The sequence below is a fragment of the Salminus brasiliensis genome, chromosome 24 (assembly GCF_030463535.1).
Source record: "Salminus brasiliensis chromosome 24, fSalBra1.hap2, whole genome shotgun sequence".
Taxonomy (NCBI): domain Eukaryota; kingdom Metazoa; phylum Chordata; class Actinopteri; order Characiformes; family Bryconidae; genus Salminus; species Salminus brasiliensis.
In genome coordinates this window covers 29,042,779-29,060,636 of record NC_132901.1, presented here as the reverse complement: position 1 = coordinate 29,060,636, position 17,858 = coordinate 29,042,779, and the positions used below count along the sequence as shown (strand labels likewise).

At 46.0% G+C, this 17,858-nt stretch overlaps 1 protein-coding gene across 1 annotated transcript in view; it reads right to left on the bottom strand.

Moving 5' to 3' along the window:
• Positions 1-16,452, bottom strand: part of fhdc1 (FH2 domain containing 1) — a 40,527-nt gene extending 24,075 nt beyond the window's left edge. The window contains exon 1 of the mRNA XM_072670413.1: positions 16,348-16,452. The gene's annotated coding sequence lies outside the window, so the exon portion shown is untranslated. The remainder of the gene's footprint in view (positions 1-16,347) is intronic.
• Between the last annotated feature and the right edge of the window lie 1,406 nt (positions 16,453-17,858).

Sequence of the window (17,858 nt, the reverse complement as noted above, 5' to 3'; positions counted from 1 at the left end):
TCTTAAGAGTGAGTTCTCCTGAATCCTGCCAAACTGCAGCAGCAGAGCCAAATTACAGCCCACATCAAATCTCCTCGGACTGAGGTCACCTTTGTTTACCTCCACGAATCCTTCAGCGTCTTCAGGTTTGGCTTAAAATAATCGATTAATCCTCAAACCCTGAACGGCACTCATTCTGCTAAGTGCTCCGCCTAAGGTTTGAACAAATAAAGCTGGAGTGGGTTCAGCTCTCGTCATACTTTATCAGGCCCGGCGCTGGAGACACGGCTGCCTCTGGGCTCCTGTGGCAACCAAACGCTGGAGATACAAAAGGCAGCAATATCTCTGATTCACTGCAATCTGAAATGGAGACCTTCAGAGCAAACAGAGCAAAGAAAGCATGGTTACAGGATGACAGATGGTCCAGGACTTGCAGTCCCGGTTGACGCAGTGGCGACTCTCTCGCTCTTGTTTTCAGCCCACATTAATCCACACCTTCCTGTTTTCAGACTTTTTAACTAGGAGCAGTGGGCCCCTGCCCCCCGGATCTCATCCATAAAGCCACAGTACTTCATTACCAACTGCACTGGTTTTTAGGTTGCTGCTGTTACGCAGAACAGACTGTTCCTTAAATGTGCTTCAGTGCTTCAGTGTTGAATTATGAGGTTATTATAAGTGGCTAATTAATATTTACAGTGTTTAAGAAAAGCTCTGGTCAGTTTCTGCTGTTTACATCAACACTGTCACACAAATCACTAGTTTAGCGGCTTATGAACACCAATAAATAGACTAATAGAAAAGCTCCAAAATGACCAGGAATGAACCATTTTACATTGACTTCCATTGAAAGTTCAGAAGGTTCCATATTTCACAATCTACAGCTGAGAATAGAGCTGTATCTCTACAATGAGAGCTTTACAGGAGAGGTAGAGTCTGGCCCAGTATAAAGAACAACATATTTAAGTGAATCACTTGTGTAATAATAAAATGTGCCAAATGTTAGTACATAAACAGTTCTGTAGGCATCTAATCAAATCATTTACATTTACATTTATCTTATCCAGAGCGACTTACAAGGTTACTCATATTACAGAGGTGGGTCAGTGTAGTGTCAGGAGTCTTACCCAAGGACTCTTATTGGTGTAGCGCAGCATAGTCACCCAGCCCGGGAATCGAACCCCAGTCTCCCACATGGTGTGGTAGCTCCGTGGCAGGTAGTGGTGTTATCTGTTGCGCCACACCAACCACATTTAATCTCTCTTATCTCAGCTGTGTGTAAGAACACGACGGCCCACCAGAATACACACAAATCATCATTAAAAGGATAAAAAGACAAGCTGGTTCTGGTTGTCTTGAGTGTTCAGATCAGCCAAATCAGGAGTTGGAGAATTCCAAACAGCTTTGGTTTATTGTTTTTTATGAACATGTAAACACTTACGGTTCTGATCAGCTTTTTAAATAGACAAGCCTAGTCTTAATCCTGACCTGGAACCTGTCCTGCAGAAAGACGTGCTACTGCCCATGCTTAGATGCTGAGTGTTGATTACCACCATTTTTCTTTAATTGCACAGTCAGGACTGCACACACACACACACACACACACACACACACACACACACACACACACACACTCACATCTATTGCTGTGTGTCACAGGTCAGGACTTATGTAACCCTATCCTCACCCGAGAGCAAAATCAGCTCCAGTGGTGTCCGTTGCCACCTCTGCCACCATGTTTGAGTGGAGCGTGATATCTAATATGCCTGGCAGGCGCAGCCAAAGGCCTTAAACCGACACAGTAGACCCATAATCCTCTGCTGCTGAACATTCGGTGCGACCCATGTCCAGCACGACTAAAACAAAAGGGCTTTATTAGAGGTCCTGTTAGACTTGAGGAAACACAGAAGATTAGGAAATGCTTAAGGAGATTGGGGCATTAATGTCTCAGCGGGGACCTGGCTGAATCTTTGGTCAATTAATCTGTTTTCGTGACCCAAATGAAAGACCGGACCGTCGAGTGACCAGAAAGGGATTTACAGACTCTTTTTACGGACCTGATCGGTTCTATTTTCTAGCTAGGCAATATTTGAGAACCTGCAGGTGAAGCAACAGTTCGCCGAGGAGAAGAAGTTTGGGTCATGCAGCTTGAGGGTGAGTTCAGAAGATTTGGGAGTGGACTAATGAAAGTTCCCTCTGACCCATGTCAGAAGAATCACTGCTGAAAATGAGATCTTGAAGCATCACCATTACATCACAAGCCAAGAACCGCAGAGGAACCATCCAGGAAGAAGGACGTGGAAGGAAGTGGGTACTAAGAGTGGAAACCGCTGTCTGGTGCTTTATAGAGACAGAGCCCTGTAAACATCCAGGTGGTTCTTTGAGCCGTCACGGTTCTGCGTAGCAACACTGTCTCCCCTGAAGAACCCCTGAACCCGGGAGTGTAGTCTGAGGGCAGGGTAGAAATCTGTTCAGGATTCTGTACCTAAAGTGCAAGATGTTCTGAGTGATCCGTTATAGCTCAGAGCGGTGGAAGTCAACATCCTTCCTTGGCCTTCACAAGCCTCTCTGTACTGGTCTGAGATCAGTCCTGGATCTTACCTGAGCATGATTTGAGGCCCTTCAGGTGAAGAAATGCTCTCCTAGACACAACCCTCAGTCTACTTCAGGATATGAACCCTCTGGTGTGCTTTGGGGGTAAAGTCATCAGATTTGGGACCAGGCTTATGTAAGCTTCTTCCGACACATGCAATATTTATTACCCAACCTGCAACATGTTCAGAGCGATGGAGATGCATTATGAATGCGTACATTCCTGGACAGTAGGTGAGCTTAAATAACCATCCTGGCCTGGCCTTCACAACCTGCTGCTACGCTAAAGACAAAAATACACACACACATAAAGAAACTCTCCAGTTAAAGTGAGTCCTGACTGGGGACAGTCCGAGAAGAACTACAGTATATTGACAAAAGTATTGGGACACACCTCTTAATCACTGAATTTAAGTGTTTCATTCAGTCTCTCATTCAGCCACAGCTGTATAAACTCCAGCCTCTAGTCCTGCAGTCTGTCTTTCTTCCACACATCAGTGAAAGAACGGGAGGTTCTGAAGAGCTCACTGAGCTCCAGCGTGGTTCTGTATGTAATAGGAGACACCGCTGCACCAACTACAACAAGTCAGCTGGGGAAATCTCCTCCCTCCTAGATCTTCCTCCATCAGCTGTGAGTGGTGTTATTATTGAACAGTGGAAGAGTTTAGGAGGAACAGCTCACAGAGAGCAGCTCAGTGTCCACAGAGTGTCTGTCAGACCACGTAAAGTTACAAAGTGGGGTCAGGGCCGAGTGCTGAGCTCAGAGCAGAGTGCAGAAAAGCCTCCAACTGACTCAGTAACTGCAGCAGAGCTCCAGACCTGCTGCTGCTGGTAGAGCTTAGAGTAAAGGGGGGCCGACTCCAGATTAAGGTCTATGGGTTTAGAATGGGACGTCTTATAAAAGCTCCTGTAGGAGGAATGTGCAGGTGTCTCAATACTTTTGTCCATATAATGTAGCTGTTGGTCAAAAGTGCAGAAACACACTGAAACACTGAGTAACAGGCACTGATCCATGGGTAGATGTAGTCATACAATAATAGGTGATTCAGGCAACTCCAGACCTTCTGAAGAGGCGAGGCCTGCACAAGCGTTCACAGCTTCTCTCCGTGGTGAGGAGCGTTCTTTAACACTTCCCTTTTCACACTGAGGCCAACTGTTCTCATAAGAAGCCTCACAATCATCAGATCAGACTGGGCTCTTTGTTAAAGTCTTCAGGTTTACTCTGCTGGAGCTTCATCATCAGCTTCTCGTCATTATTTAATCAGAGAGGAGAGGTCAACTGAAGCAGATACTACAGCTGCACAGTATGGACCAAATGAAGGGTGACGGCTGAACCTTGCAGGGGTTAGTGGCATGGGTGAGTGTGATGTAAATATAATGTAAAGGTCAATAACATCTATTCATTTGGTTGATCATTACATGATGATTCTTCTTATCTTGTTCAGACAGGGTTCTGTGGAGGACCACTTTTCCATGGCATCGCTCTGAGGCAGTAGTGTATTTTGCAGTACATATTTCCCAGTATGTTAAATCACATTAGTGAAGTTATATGTGTGATGCACACTGGCCTGCAGGCTCTATTACTGATCAGGACGCTCAACAACACAGTAAAACACTTACAGACGTGTGTAGAGACTCATTTGCATACTGCAGAATTGATGAAGCTAATGCATGGTTTGGGGGCGTGTCTACAGAGACGAGTAAGCTTGTGACAGTCCAGTGTTTGTTAGCAGTGTTAGCCTAGCATCTCCTTTTGGAAACTGAAGAAGGACACGTCAGATCTCAAACACGGCTGATCGGCTGAATCTGGGGTCAGAGATCCAAACTGATCCTCTGATTCTTCACTGAACTGCTCTTTAATTGCCTGGGAGATATGGTAACAATACTAGATCACAATATTTATACGACATCTACTATCAGACCCTCTCCTGTACTGAACACAGTGATTTATACTCTATAACATCTAATGAACCCTTCAGTCTAATCACACTGTTAGTAATGAACCCTGCAGCTGATCAGTGTTTATTAACACTAACAGTCTCCTCCATATGATCAGAACAGCTTACTGTATCACCATAACTACATTCATCACCATACCATAAAATATCATCATATCGCCCAGCTCTAATAACACCGGCAGCAAATCAGCGCTCTTCATTTATCAGAATCACCATATTGAATTCATACTGTAGCGTCTGTGACTGACAGCTGGAGACTGGATGTACAGTGTACAGTACAGTGGTGTACAGTGGGGGTCTATTGAATGTGTTTACTGGTCATGTGAAACTGACCAGTCAGAGTAAGTCTATGGGATACACCGTTTCAGCATCACTGGCTTTATTTCCCAGGTCACCAGAGTTACCAGAGGCAGATCAGCCCAACAGCAGTCATGGACACACACTATTATAGAGTGCATTATTAATATCACAACATGACGTGATATCATGACAATACTGGATCACAGACTTCTGGTGAAATCTGGTCAAACGTCCTGTATTTTAATATTTCAGTGTACATATTAATACACATCTCACAGTCAGTTTTTCCAGTATCAGAGATAAACTGCAGCTCTGACACTGGTGGGAGCTGTTTATCCTCTGCCGGACTGTAGTCGGCGGGCTCGTATAGACGTGAGTAGCAGTGGGGATGTGTGCATAATGAACTGAGCAAATCTGTTGCGCTCCTCTGTCCAGGCCACGCCCGGCCGCCTCCACTTTGCTGAGCAAACACTGGGCTGAATGTGCTTCTATTCTTATCAACCCTCTGCCTCGATTCACTTTCACAGGAGCACAGTCTTCCTCCTCCTCCTCCTCCTCTCCCTCATATTTAAATGAACTAACGTATGCAGTTACTGAGCTGCTGCTGCAAAACAGAGGAATCAGCAGTGAATCAGAAGATAACGGAGTCTGTGAAGCAAAGAATCACCAAAAAAGAGGCAAATTACACTGAAATCAGAGGAGATCTGACCTTTGATCTCAATAATAACATTATTTACATATTTATAAAACCATTACAAAAAAAACTCTGTAGAATCATAAAATCTTTTTAATTAAAAAAAATATTAATTTTAAGGTCCTCCCACTATCTAGAACTTCCCCTATCACACAATGGTAACCCATTTAGCCCCACCCATTCAGCCTACAGCAGTTTAGCCCCACCCATTCAGCCTACAGCAGTTTAGACCCACCCATTCAGCCTACAGCAGTTTAGCCCCACCCATTCAGCTTATAGCAGTTTAGCCCCACCCATTCAGCCTACATCAGTTTAGCCCCACCCATTCAGCTTCTAGCAGTTTAGCCCCACCCATTCAGCTTCTAGCAGTTTAGCCCCACCCATTCAGCCTACAGCAGTTTAGCCCCACCCATTCAGCCTACAGCAGTTTAGCCCCACCCATTCAGCCTACAGCTGTTTGTGTAAACAGTGTGTTTATTTGTTTAATTCTAAGCAATACATTGTGTGTGTGTGTGTGTGTGTGTGTGTGTGTAATTATGAACTATTGCAACATTTAAATCCACATAAACCTCATAACTGGACCTCGGGTACAGCTGTAGAGGGCTACCATCACACAGCTGCTAACAACCAGTAGCTCCAGCCAGGTGCTGATGACATGGTGGGGGGTGGGTTGGGGGGGGGATCTGTGTAATGGGAGTTGGCCTGTTGCTGCACGAGCAACAGTTTGGCCACATCAAAGAGTTCTGAGTGAACAAAGGTATGGAGATGGGGAGGTGAATACGGAGTCCAGTGTCCTGCTCTTCGCAGAACTGGGGCGGTGATTATCATCTCGCTCAAACCGTGTCTGCAGCTTCTCAGCTCCACAGCACCTCACCCCCACCCTCCGCTCGCTCACACCCTGCCGAGGTGATGACAACGTAAATGGAACACCATCACAGAGCTGGAGTGATGCTGCTCACACCTGCACTGAGCACAACGAGTGCTTCATCATTTCCACTTCAGTGACGAGATACAGAGCATCAGTCAGAGCAGGGCTGCACCCACCCACTGTACCACACTCAGGTGGACCCGCCGCACACTGCACTGCTCCCAGGCCTCATCGGTTCTACAGTGGGGTGATAACAGTACTGAAATGGGTCTATCAGAGCAGCGGTGGGACACAGTAACGCCTGACCCACATAAAGCTGTCTTAATGAGCGAGAGAGACAGAGAGAGAGAGAGAGAGAGAGAGAAAGAGAGAGAGTACGAGAGAGAGAGTACGAGAGAGAGACAGAGAGAGAGAGAGAGAGAGAGAGAGAGAGAGAGAGAGAGAAGTAGGGCAGCTGCAGCTAACAATAAGTTCTTTAACTGATTAATACATCAACGACTAATCAATACGTCTACAGCATCTGCCATGGTGTAGCTAAGATGTTGCTAGGGTCTACCAGGTGATTGCTGCAGGGTTTTCTCAGTAGCTGATTGGTTCCTGTGGTGTTGCTAATGTGTCCCAGGTGTTTGCTATGGTGTTGCTAAATGGTTTAAATGGTATCCAAAGTGGTTGGTGTTGCTAAGTGGATGTTAGATGAGTGCTATGGTGCTGCTAGGAGGTTGCTATGGAGTTGCTTAGTGATTGCTAGGGTGTTGCTGTGGTATCCTAGGTGGTTGCTATGGTGGTTTGCTATGTGTAACTATAATGAGAAAGAATGAGCCACAGCTTCTCCAGCAGCTCTCTGAAGATCAGGACGATCTGTCCAGTTTAGCAGGCTTGTGCACTAACCACAGGCCTGTCTTTTACTGCGACTGCTGACCAGGCCTCCCTTTGCCCTTTAAAACAGTCCATTCCTGTCCTTCACCAGGTATGGCAGGTGTTTCAGCTGAATCAGGGCTGCTGGGCAGTGGACGGTGGCCAGCACACGATCGCTAGCCTGTCACAGCCCGGTGTTCCACATAGATCCCTCATGGTCATTAGAGAAGGTGCATCTAACGGCTCGACCACAGGCATCCGTGACTGGACAGTACTTAATCTGACTGCAAGAATAAACGGAGGTTCTGGGGTGAATAAACGCAGGTTCTGGGAGGAATAAACGCAGGTTCTGGGAGGAATAAACGCAGGTTCTGGGGTGAATAAACTGAGGTTCTGGGAGGAATAAACGCAGGTTCTGGGAGGAATAAACGCAGGTTCTGGGGTGAATAAACTGAGGTTCTGGGGTGAATAAACGCAGGTTCTGGGGTGAATAAACTGAGGTTCTGGGAGGAATAAACGCAGGTTCTGGGAGGAATAAACGCAGGTTCTGGGGTGAATAAACAGAGGTTCTGGGGTGAATAAACGGAGGTTCTGGGAGGAATAAACGCAGGTTCTGGGAGGAATAAACGCAGGTTCTGGGGTGAATAAACGCAGGTTCTGGGAGGAATAAACTGAGGTTCTGGGGTGAATAAACTGAGGTTCTGGGGTGAATAAACGCAGATTCTGGGGTGAATAAACGGAGGTTCTGGGAGGAATAAACGCAGGTTCTGGGAGGAATAAACGCAGGTTCTGGGGTGAATAAACGCAGGTTCTGGGAGGAATAAACGGAGGTTCTGGGGTGAATAAACGCAGGTTCTGGGAGGAATAAACGCAGGTTCTGGGAGGAATAAACGCAGGTTCTGGGGTGAATAAACGCAGGTTCTGGGAGGAATAAACGGAGGTTCTGGGGTGAATAAACGCAGGTTCTGGGAGGAATAAACGCAGGTTCTGGGAGGAATAAACGCAGGTTCTGGAGTGAATAAACGGAGGTTCTGGGGTGAATAAACGGAGGTTCTGGGGTGAATAAACGCAGGTTCTGGGAGGAATAAACGCAGGTTCTGGGAGGAATAAACGCAGGTTCTGGGGTGAATAAACGGAGGTTCTGGGGTGAATAAACGCAGGTTCTGGGAGGAATAAACGCAGGTTCTGGGAGGAATAAACGGAGGTTCTGGGGTGAATAAACGCAGGTTCTGGGAGGAATAAACGGACGTTCTGGGAGGAATAAACGGACGTTCTGGGAGGAATAAACGCAGGTTCTGGGAGGAATAAACGCAGGTTCTGGGGTGAATAAACGCAGGTTCTGGGAGGAATAAACGGAGGTTCTGGGGTGAATAAACGGAGGTTCTGGGGTGAATAAACGCAGGTTCTGGGAGGAATAAACGGAGGTTCTGGGGTGAATAAACGCAGGTTCTGGGGTGAATAAACGCAGGTTCTGGGAGGAATAAACGCAGGTTCTGGGATTGTGTAAGTTGTTATCTAAACCTGCGGGAAGCGTCGTCTTCCTTGCTCAGCTCACAGCTCTGTGGTGCAGCCGGACCGCCGCCGGACCGCCGCGCTGGGCTGATGCTCACAGTTTGGAGGATAATGTAAACGATCTTCTCCCAGGTGTCGGCCATTGACTTTTCATATCGACTGCACCTCGTCCTCGGAGAGGGCAGGCGTGACCGAACTACAGATGAAGCTGCTGAGAGTCTGTCCTCCTCATCATATCAGAACCCTAACCCGGTTTGTTTGTTTATTTATTTACATTATTTTAAAAACATGCACTTCTCTTTACACCGGGTGAAAACGTCATGACAAACAGAATGTCCCAGGTTTTTGCTCCTCGGTCCCCCTCCCCCACAAGATCCGATCCGAGTACTTTAACGCAATGTATCAGGCTGATACTGATCAGATACGAGTATCTTAATGGTCAGTATTGACCAATCCTCATCTGAGTACTGGCTGATACAGATCCTATTAGAGTACCTTAATACTGTGTATCGTCTGACAGAGCTCTGATCAGAGTACCTTAATGCTTAGAATCAACTGATCTGATCCGAGTACCAACCCGTGACAGGGTGTATCCCATCCATCTCTTTAGATTCATTCTTGGGCTGGCTGCCTTTTCAAGTCTGAGTTACAACAGTTACTAATGAGTTTAGAGGTGTTTCTGATCCAATTAATAACCAGTAATAAACATAAACAATTAAAGGTGGTGATTTATCTGCACCCAGGACAGGTGGGTAACAGGTGGGTAACAGGTGGGTATTCTGGGTATTTTTTTGTGTGTGTATTTTTTGCTTTTTACAACTGTTGTCATCACAACAGTAATTAGTAAAAGACAGAAAAAAATAAATAACGTAAGACATGAAGGATCAAAGACCCCCAATGAGCCCCAACGGCGACAGTGCAGGAGAACCTCCCTCAGAGCTGGAGGAAGAAACCTTGGGAGGAACCAAGACTCACAGGGGGACCCGACCCGTCCTCCTCTGATCAGAACTATTGATAAATTATTGATAAAAGTTACCAAACCATCTAAACTGATGAACTGCTCTGATCATAATCATAATATAATAATCATGGTGTAGAATAACTTAATATAGTCATGTCAGTGATGGTCAGAGTAGTGAAAGGAATGATGGGTAATAGTGGTGATATTAATAGTGCAGATAGTTAAGAGTCCATTTAGGTTTAACATGGTCATTAGGCAGGTAGCAGTGGAAGGAGGGTGTGCAGCTGGTCTGGCATGGGTGGTGGTGGGGGCGGAGCCTGCTGGTTGGACTGGTGGTTGGCAGCTGGCAGCTGGTCTAACGCAGGTAGAGGGGACCTCATCGGGCAGTCTTCCAGCAGGTCGGGCTGGGTGACCATTTACTCAGAGAAGGTATGGCGGTGATGTACACGCTTGGCCCTCATGTAGACTGTCTGGGTGGTCTTCACATGCTGCCAGCTTGTTTAAACAGGCCGTAAACAGTCCCAGCAGATCCGAGGTTACAGCCTGACAGCAGGCGGTCAACTCCAGGCCAGTAAAGAGTGATTTCTGAACTTTGGAATTATAAAAGTAACTGAGAAACTTTCAGGCAATGAAGTGAAATAAGGCCTAACTACTCCTGCCCTCGGAGTCAGACTGTGCGGAAATATCTCAGATTAAAGTGAACAATCGAGCTGGGAGGATCAAAGACATCATGTCATCAGAACTGTCACGCAACAAGACGGATAGGCTCCTCCCCCTGTACAGTGATGGATCGTTTCAGAGGAACAAACTGAACGCAGATGAGAGGAGCTGTTCGGTCTGCACTAATTCTGTTTTGACAACCAGCAAAGAGCACTAAACGCTCAGTGATCTAACAGCAGCCCCGTAATTACAGCCTGTGACGGGGTGGTAATCTCTTACATATACTACAGTTTGAACGAAACCCCTGTTCTGTTCTGACCTGCACTGCGGTGGTGGTGGTGGTGGTGGTAGGAGGGGGAGGGGGGGTGGTCAAAATAAATGCAAGATACAAACCAAGTCAAACACAATCAAACCTCTGATCAGACTGATTAGACCTGCAGCTTTCAGCTCTGCTGGATTTACATTTTTCACTAAAACATTATTGATGATAGTTGAACCCTTAAAGCAGCATCTTTAAAAGGTGTTATCTGGAAACATCTACAGATGGGTTTCCACCAGTCTGTAGGTCTCCAGGATCCAAACTTTTCACTGAGTTGTCACAGTTAGAACAACTGCTTTCATCAAGGAACCTTTAAAGAACCCTTTTTAGAGCGTAGATGAGAATGATCGTGGAAAGAGAGTTGAAGCACCACCTGACAGTGACGGAGAACAAAAGACAGATCAGTAAAGTGTTTCTTTTTGGCCTATAGTTCATAAAAAGCCTTACACACTACATGTCCAAATGTTTGTGGACACCCCTTCTAATCAATGCATCCACCTACTTTAAGTTGCCCCCATTGCTGATACAGATGTGCAAATAGACACATACAGCTTGTCTATTCCCCTGTCTAGTAGAGAAGTACTGCCAATAGAATAGGACTCTCTGGAGCAGATCAACATCATGAACCTATTGGCTCCATGCTGCCTAATGCCAGGCGTGGACTAGAGGGGTATAATAAAGCCCCCTAGCATTGAGCTGTGGAGCAGTGGAAGAACTGTGTTCTCTGGAATGATGGTGGAGATCCATCCAGTATGTTTGGAGGTGGGGTGGAGATCATTATCCAACATCCTGACCTCAGTAACGCTCTTGTTTCTGAATACAGTCAATCAAATCCTCACAGCAATGCTCCTCCTCCAGAATCTAGTAGAAAGTCTTCTTCTCTGGACAGTAGAGACAGTTACTCCAACAGAAGCAGGATCAGCTCTTTTAATACTCTTGATTTCAGAAGAAACAGTGAATGAGCAGGTGTCCCAATACTTTTGTCCATTTAGTGTCTGTGACTGGTGTGTGAATCCGAGCTGGAGTTGGAGTTTTTACACTAATAACTTGTTGAGTTTATGTGTATAATATTCTCTGGGCTTTGGTAATGGCAGTCAATGAACACCCATAAACAGCCACTAAAGCCCCAGTAAAACAGCCGGTTTGACTCCTCAGAGAAACGGAGTCATAGTACACTGACTAACGGCCATGCTGAAATATGAATGACCACGCTGCTGAATATAAAGTGCTTTATATCATGAACACTATTCCAGAGCAGCTCCTCCAGCCTCCACACAACATGACCTACAGATTGAATTACAAGCTGGTGGTTATTATTTTTGCACGGTCAGACGAGCGTCTGACAGCAAACCCGCCACGGCACAAAGTGTCAGCCATAGGAGCGAGAGAATACAGCTGGGTTGCCGTAGCGACAGCAGGTGGAAAGCAGGAGACACCTGATGTTTACTTGCTGGGAAAGCTAGCGCCTGATTGGTGCATTCCAGTCCCGTCGAGGTTTATTAACCTGTGCTGTGGGAGATGGGAACTCCAGGCCCCGTGCTGGATACACGTCATTTACACACACGCCACACACCGCAGCTTCCCTCGTCTACAGAACCACCTACACATATCCTGGCTGATATTAGGGTTCCACATTCTCTTACATCAGCAGAATTTACAGTCTGTCTCATCTCCTGTGCTTTTAGAAATGCTGGACTGGACTTTGAGTGCTGCAGAACTTGAACCAGCCATAATTCTGAGCAGTCTGAGCTCTAGAACCACAGGTATTACCTCAGGTACTCGTGTTCCACTGGGAATCAGTTCCACACTGCAGACTCTACACTGATCTGTCCTCTTCTGAGAACGCTCCTCGCTGCTGCAGGTTGGGAATAACGGCTGTTAATGTTGCCTAGAGGACGCCTGAGGGATTTCTGCTAGAACACAGCGGTAAAAACAAAGGATCGGAGCTGGAGCTGGAGCTGGAGCAGGCTTCAGCGATACCATTAAAACAGGCCTGGATTTGCCTCCACCTTCATCCACTATATCAGAACAGGACATCCATAGTAAATACTGTTAAAGTGTCCAGACACACTGTTCACTCCCAAAGTCTATAAAGTCCATTTGTAATTTACCAGAAACCAGCATATTTACATATCTCCGCCTATTCAGCCCTACACAGTTTAGCCCCACCCATTCAGCCTATAGCACTTTAGCCTCGCCTATTCATACTGCAGTTCTCAAATCTGTTTCAATAATGAGGGCTTTCTGAATGAGGCACAGCCAATCAGAACAGAGATCATTTGCATATATCAGTGGTAAAGGCACAGTAAGAAAAACAGTGTGTTTCACTGTAGGGGATAGAGAGAGGCTGGAGGTACGATACAGTCGGGAGGCCGGTTTCTAAGCCTGTCTCAGGTGTAAGCAGAGTAGGTAGCCTCATCTTCAGCGGAGTACAAGCGAACGCCTGCCATCTGGAGACCAGTGCGACATGACCTTCACATGGGGCAATCCTCTCAGGCTCCTGCTTTCCACATTCCCACAGCGATTTGTGCTCAATTACATAACTGAAGAGCGAGGCTGGTGGCCATCTGACAGGCTTCTTTACACCTCAGCCCTCCAGCAGGAGGAAACTCTAGAAGACCAGAAGAAGGTGTACAGGAGGACCACATCACTGTTTAATGGCCCAGTCTAGAATTGCCACCAGGAGAGGGTGAGGCTGAGTTACACATATTTCCAGGGGGGTCGCTGTAGTTATGTGAAGGTTTCTGTTCTTGCAGTAGGAGTTGGTCTACCAGCTGCAGCCAGTCTTTTCTCCAACATGCCAGTAAACACCTTCCACCCATTTCCAAAACCAGCTGAGACTCCACTCCTCTACACACTACAGCACAGCGGCTCTCTGGATTCTACAAAAGTTCTTCCACCAATGCAAATCGAGATCCCTTTAACCAGCTCAGATCTGACACCTCAATGGTTCTTCGAGTCATCATGACTCTATGTAGAACCACTGCCTTTACTAAGGAACCCTTAAAGAACCCATGAAGAGGTCACTTTCCATTCACCATTTCTCCAGGATCTTTGAAGCTCAGCCCCTAATCAGCTAATGGATCCAAATCTTGGCCACTGGCACTCATCAATGGCCTCAGGTCATTGGAAGTGGCAGTTTCCACGGTGATGTGGAAACAGGACCACCAGCCTCCCCCCTTTTGACCTGACCCTGGGAGAAACTTTTTCCCGAGCTTTGTTCCGAAACTCTTGAATAAGGCTGTCTCCGATTCATCCCAGCATGAGAAATGGCCGGGGCTGTGGTGGAGGTGGGCTTTAGTGGGGGATTACCATCAAAACCAACACAAGCTGTGACCCAGCAAGACAATGGAGCCTGCAGTAAAGCCCTACAAAAGCTTCTGGAGGTCAGAAAGAACACCCATGGGCTGGTTACATTCACAGGCTGTGTATAAACCTAGGGTGCAGCCAAGAAGTATTTGGACAATGATGACAGTGTTGCTGTTCTGACTCCAGAACTTCAGACTGGTTTTCAGTCGTAGGACACAGCGGTAAAAACAGTTGATAGATATATGATCACAGCCCTTTGTAAACATAGACCCCATTCTGGGAGACCACAAATATTGGGACAGTTAGCTGCTTGGTTGATTCTTGACCAGCTGTGTGTTATTACATAGTGGGACAGCAAATGAACACACCTTTACCGAAACGTTTGGCTGTTATGGACTTTCTGAATGGACTATTCCTCACTGACCAGGTCAGTGACCCAACCAGAATGTCCATCAGCATGTCTTTACTGAAGACTCCAAGCAAAAGGCCTCAGAAGAGGCCAGTGAGCTGCAGACGTCAGGAAGTCTTCAACATGCACAGATATCATAACAAACTAGTTAGTAAACATGACAGTTAAAGGAACCCTTCAGCTATTATCCAGTGAATCAAAATAATGAGATAGTGAGATAGCATCTCAAAACAATGAGATAAGATCTCACAATATTGACAAAGCATCAGAAAACAGACACCATATCTCAGAATGACGTTTCATCTCAAAATGATGACGCAGTTATTCTTGCTCTTCCGTGTTTTCGTTGTTTTGTTGCTCTTGTCGTGTGTTTTGGTGTCGACCAGAGGAGGATATGTTTCCCCTTTTGAGTCTTGGTCCCTCCTGCCACTGTCACCTGGCATGCTCAAAAGAGGCTCAGACCTGGATCTCAGTAAAGCTGCTTTGAGACACCATTCGCAGTGAAAAGTGCTTCATACATCTAAATCTAACAAAAATGTAATTAATGAGATAGTATCTCAAAATAATGAGACAGTCTCTCAGATATGCAGGTCATGTAAAAAAAGAGATAGTATCTCAAAATAATGACTAAGCATCATGACTAGAGATCATATCTCAGAATGGCATATCATATAAAAAATGACTTAGTATCTCAGAATAATGAGATAGTATCTCAAAATAATGACTAAGCATCATGACCATGATCATATCTCAGAATGGCATATCATATAAAAAATGACTTAGTATCTCAGAATAATGAGATAGTATCTCAAAATAATGACTAAGCATCATGACCATGATCATATCTCAGAATGGCATATCATATAAAAAATGACTTAGTATCTCAGAATAATGAGATAGTATCTCAGAAATGCATGTCATGTCAAAAAATAATGAGATAGTATCTCAGAATGAGTTACTAACTCAGAATGATAAACCATGTAAAATTATATAGTATCTCAAAATAGTGAGATAGTATCTCAGAATTATTTATTATGTCAAAAAATATAGAAACAGCATTTCACAGAATAAGATAATATCAAAATAATGAGATCTCAAAATGAGCAATGAGAAACAGGCACCTCAGTGAGAATAATCAGAGTTACGGGGCTTTTGGAGGTGGGAATGTTTCATAGTTATCTGTTCTTTGCTGAAACACTGTAGTGGAGTCCTCCTCCAACTGCCTGCGCTCCACAAATACAAAGGCTTGGGGTTCCTTTATGGCTCAGCCTGTATAAATGTAAATCACCTCAAATCAAAGCTCGTCATCGCGGCCTCATTATGGCCTGATCTGCAAATACAAAAGCACTGAGCTCCCCAGCTTCACACAGCACCAGAACCCCAACAACCCTCTACAGCCCAAAACTGTCCAGCCCTGCCTCACTCTGTACAGTGTGTCCCATGCTTTGACGCAGATTAACACACACACACACACACACACACACACACACACACACACACACAATCTATACAGATCATTCCCCAGGGGCTCGGTATAGGATCATATCACACCTCTCTGATTTAAGCCAGAGGAGTTTGCTCTGACGTAATGCGATTAATGAAACACCTGCATAGACCACCAACATCTGGAGCACAACTGTAGCTGTTTACCTGCCTGTACCCCCCACATATACAGTAAACCTCTGGCTGTGAGCTGCTAAACAGCACTACACGGCTTACGGTGACCGGAGCAGTGCTGCTGCTGCTGCTGCTGTGCGTAAAGACGCGGAAATACGCGCCTACACCAAACTACCCCACTCAGCCAGACCCCCACTCAGCCAGACCCCCAACTCAGCCAGACCCAGCTCGTCTCATTAGGGCCGGTGATGCTGTGCTGGGGATGTATTAATGTGTAAACACAAACAAACATCAGGACTGAACACTCAAAGCCTTACCGTGTCTGCAGCCTGCAGGGTAATCCTTTACAGCAGGGCTGTCGGTACGCATCCACCAGGAGAGGGGTGTGTGTGAGTGAGTGAGAGAGAGAGAGAGAGAGTGTGTGTGTGTGTGTGTGTTTGAGTGAGTCGTTAGGCTCGCCGCACGTTGTGCGCATGCGCCCTCTGCAGTGTGGCTCAGGTGAATATCCCACCCGGCGCATGCGCACAGCTTGGGTGTGTCTGACAAGGAGAAAAATGCTGCCCAGTGATGGACGAGGTGATGGACGAGGTGATGGACAGCCCCTAATCCCACCCCTCCTTCACTGTTAATGCTGAGATGCTCATCAGCCAGAACATTAAAACCACTAAATAACACTGAGGATCTGGTTCCAGAATCTCCTGTCAAGAGGTGTGACCAAGGTGATGAAGGTGATGAAGCAGGAAAAATGGACAAGCGTAAGACCAGACTGTGATTTTCTAGACAATGACTGGGTCTGAACATCTCCTGAACATCAGCAAGCAGGTCTTGTGGGGGGTCCCTCTCGGTATGCAGTGGACAGTACCTACCAAAAGTACCTACTACCTACTAAAACTTATGGATGGTCACGGAGGCCCCGTCCACCTCACAGGACTTATTAAAGGATCTGCTGCAAACGTCAGTCCTGATGCCAGACACCACAAAACACCTTCAGAGGACCTTCAGAGGCACTCCAAACCTCAAGGGTCAGAGCCTTGGGTGCCAATGACCCTGTAGCCGGCTCTTTTGGTAGGTACTGACCACTGCATACCAGGAACACCCCACAATGTGCTCTTCTGTGGTTGATAAATGATCTCTGGTCCCAAAGTACACCAATCTGCTCCATTGATTTGAGGCATATATATCCAACCACTTGACATGAATGAATGTAGATTGGATTGTGTGGAAGTGCTTGCAGTTCTCCTACGGTTCTCCAGTTTCACAGCACTTTTGCTAGAGTAGCTGTTGATGTAATCAAAGGGGAAATGGTTAACCCATCTCTCAACACCACTCTAAAACTGGATGGGTGATTCTGAAGGATATCATCACTGGGGTTAGTGATTTGCATGTGGTTTGCATGGTAGAGTAGAAAGAGAAATAATGAGCTGGTAGAGGAAGGCAGTTCTAAACGTGTGATACTGTGTTTCCATCATTTCATCAGACTGAAACTGGACAGCAGACGTTGCTGAATGAAGATTAAACCCTTTCCTGCCTTCATCTACTTCTCAAATCCATGCTTAAACCATGAGGAAATCTTCTTAACCCTCGCTCACATTGAACACTCCCTCAGCAGCAGAGTCACACTGTTGTCTCAGCCCAAATCTGTACGTAGACCCAATAAAAGAACAGTACCCTCCAGAAACTGTTTCTGTTTACTTCTGCATAGGATGCCTGGGAAGGTCTCATTGAGTAATGTAGAGGGTGAGCGCCCTCTATTGGTCATTTACTGAAGTAAAGATTGTGTGCAACTAGTGTTAACATTATAATTGACCCAACTCTGGTCCTGCAGATC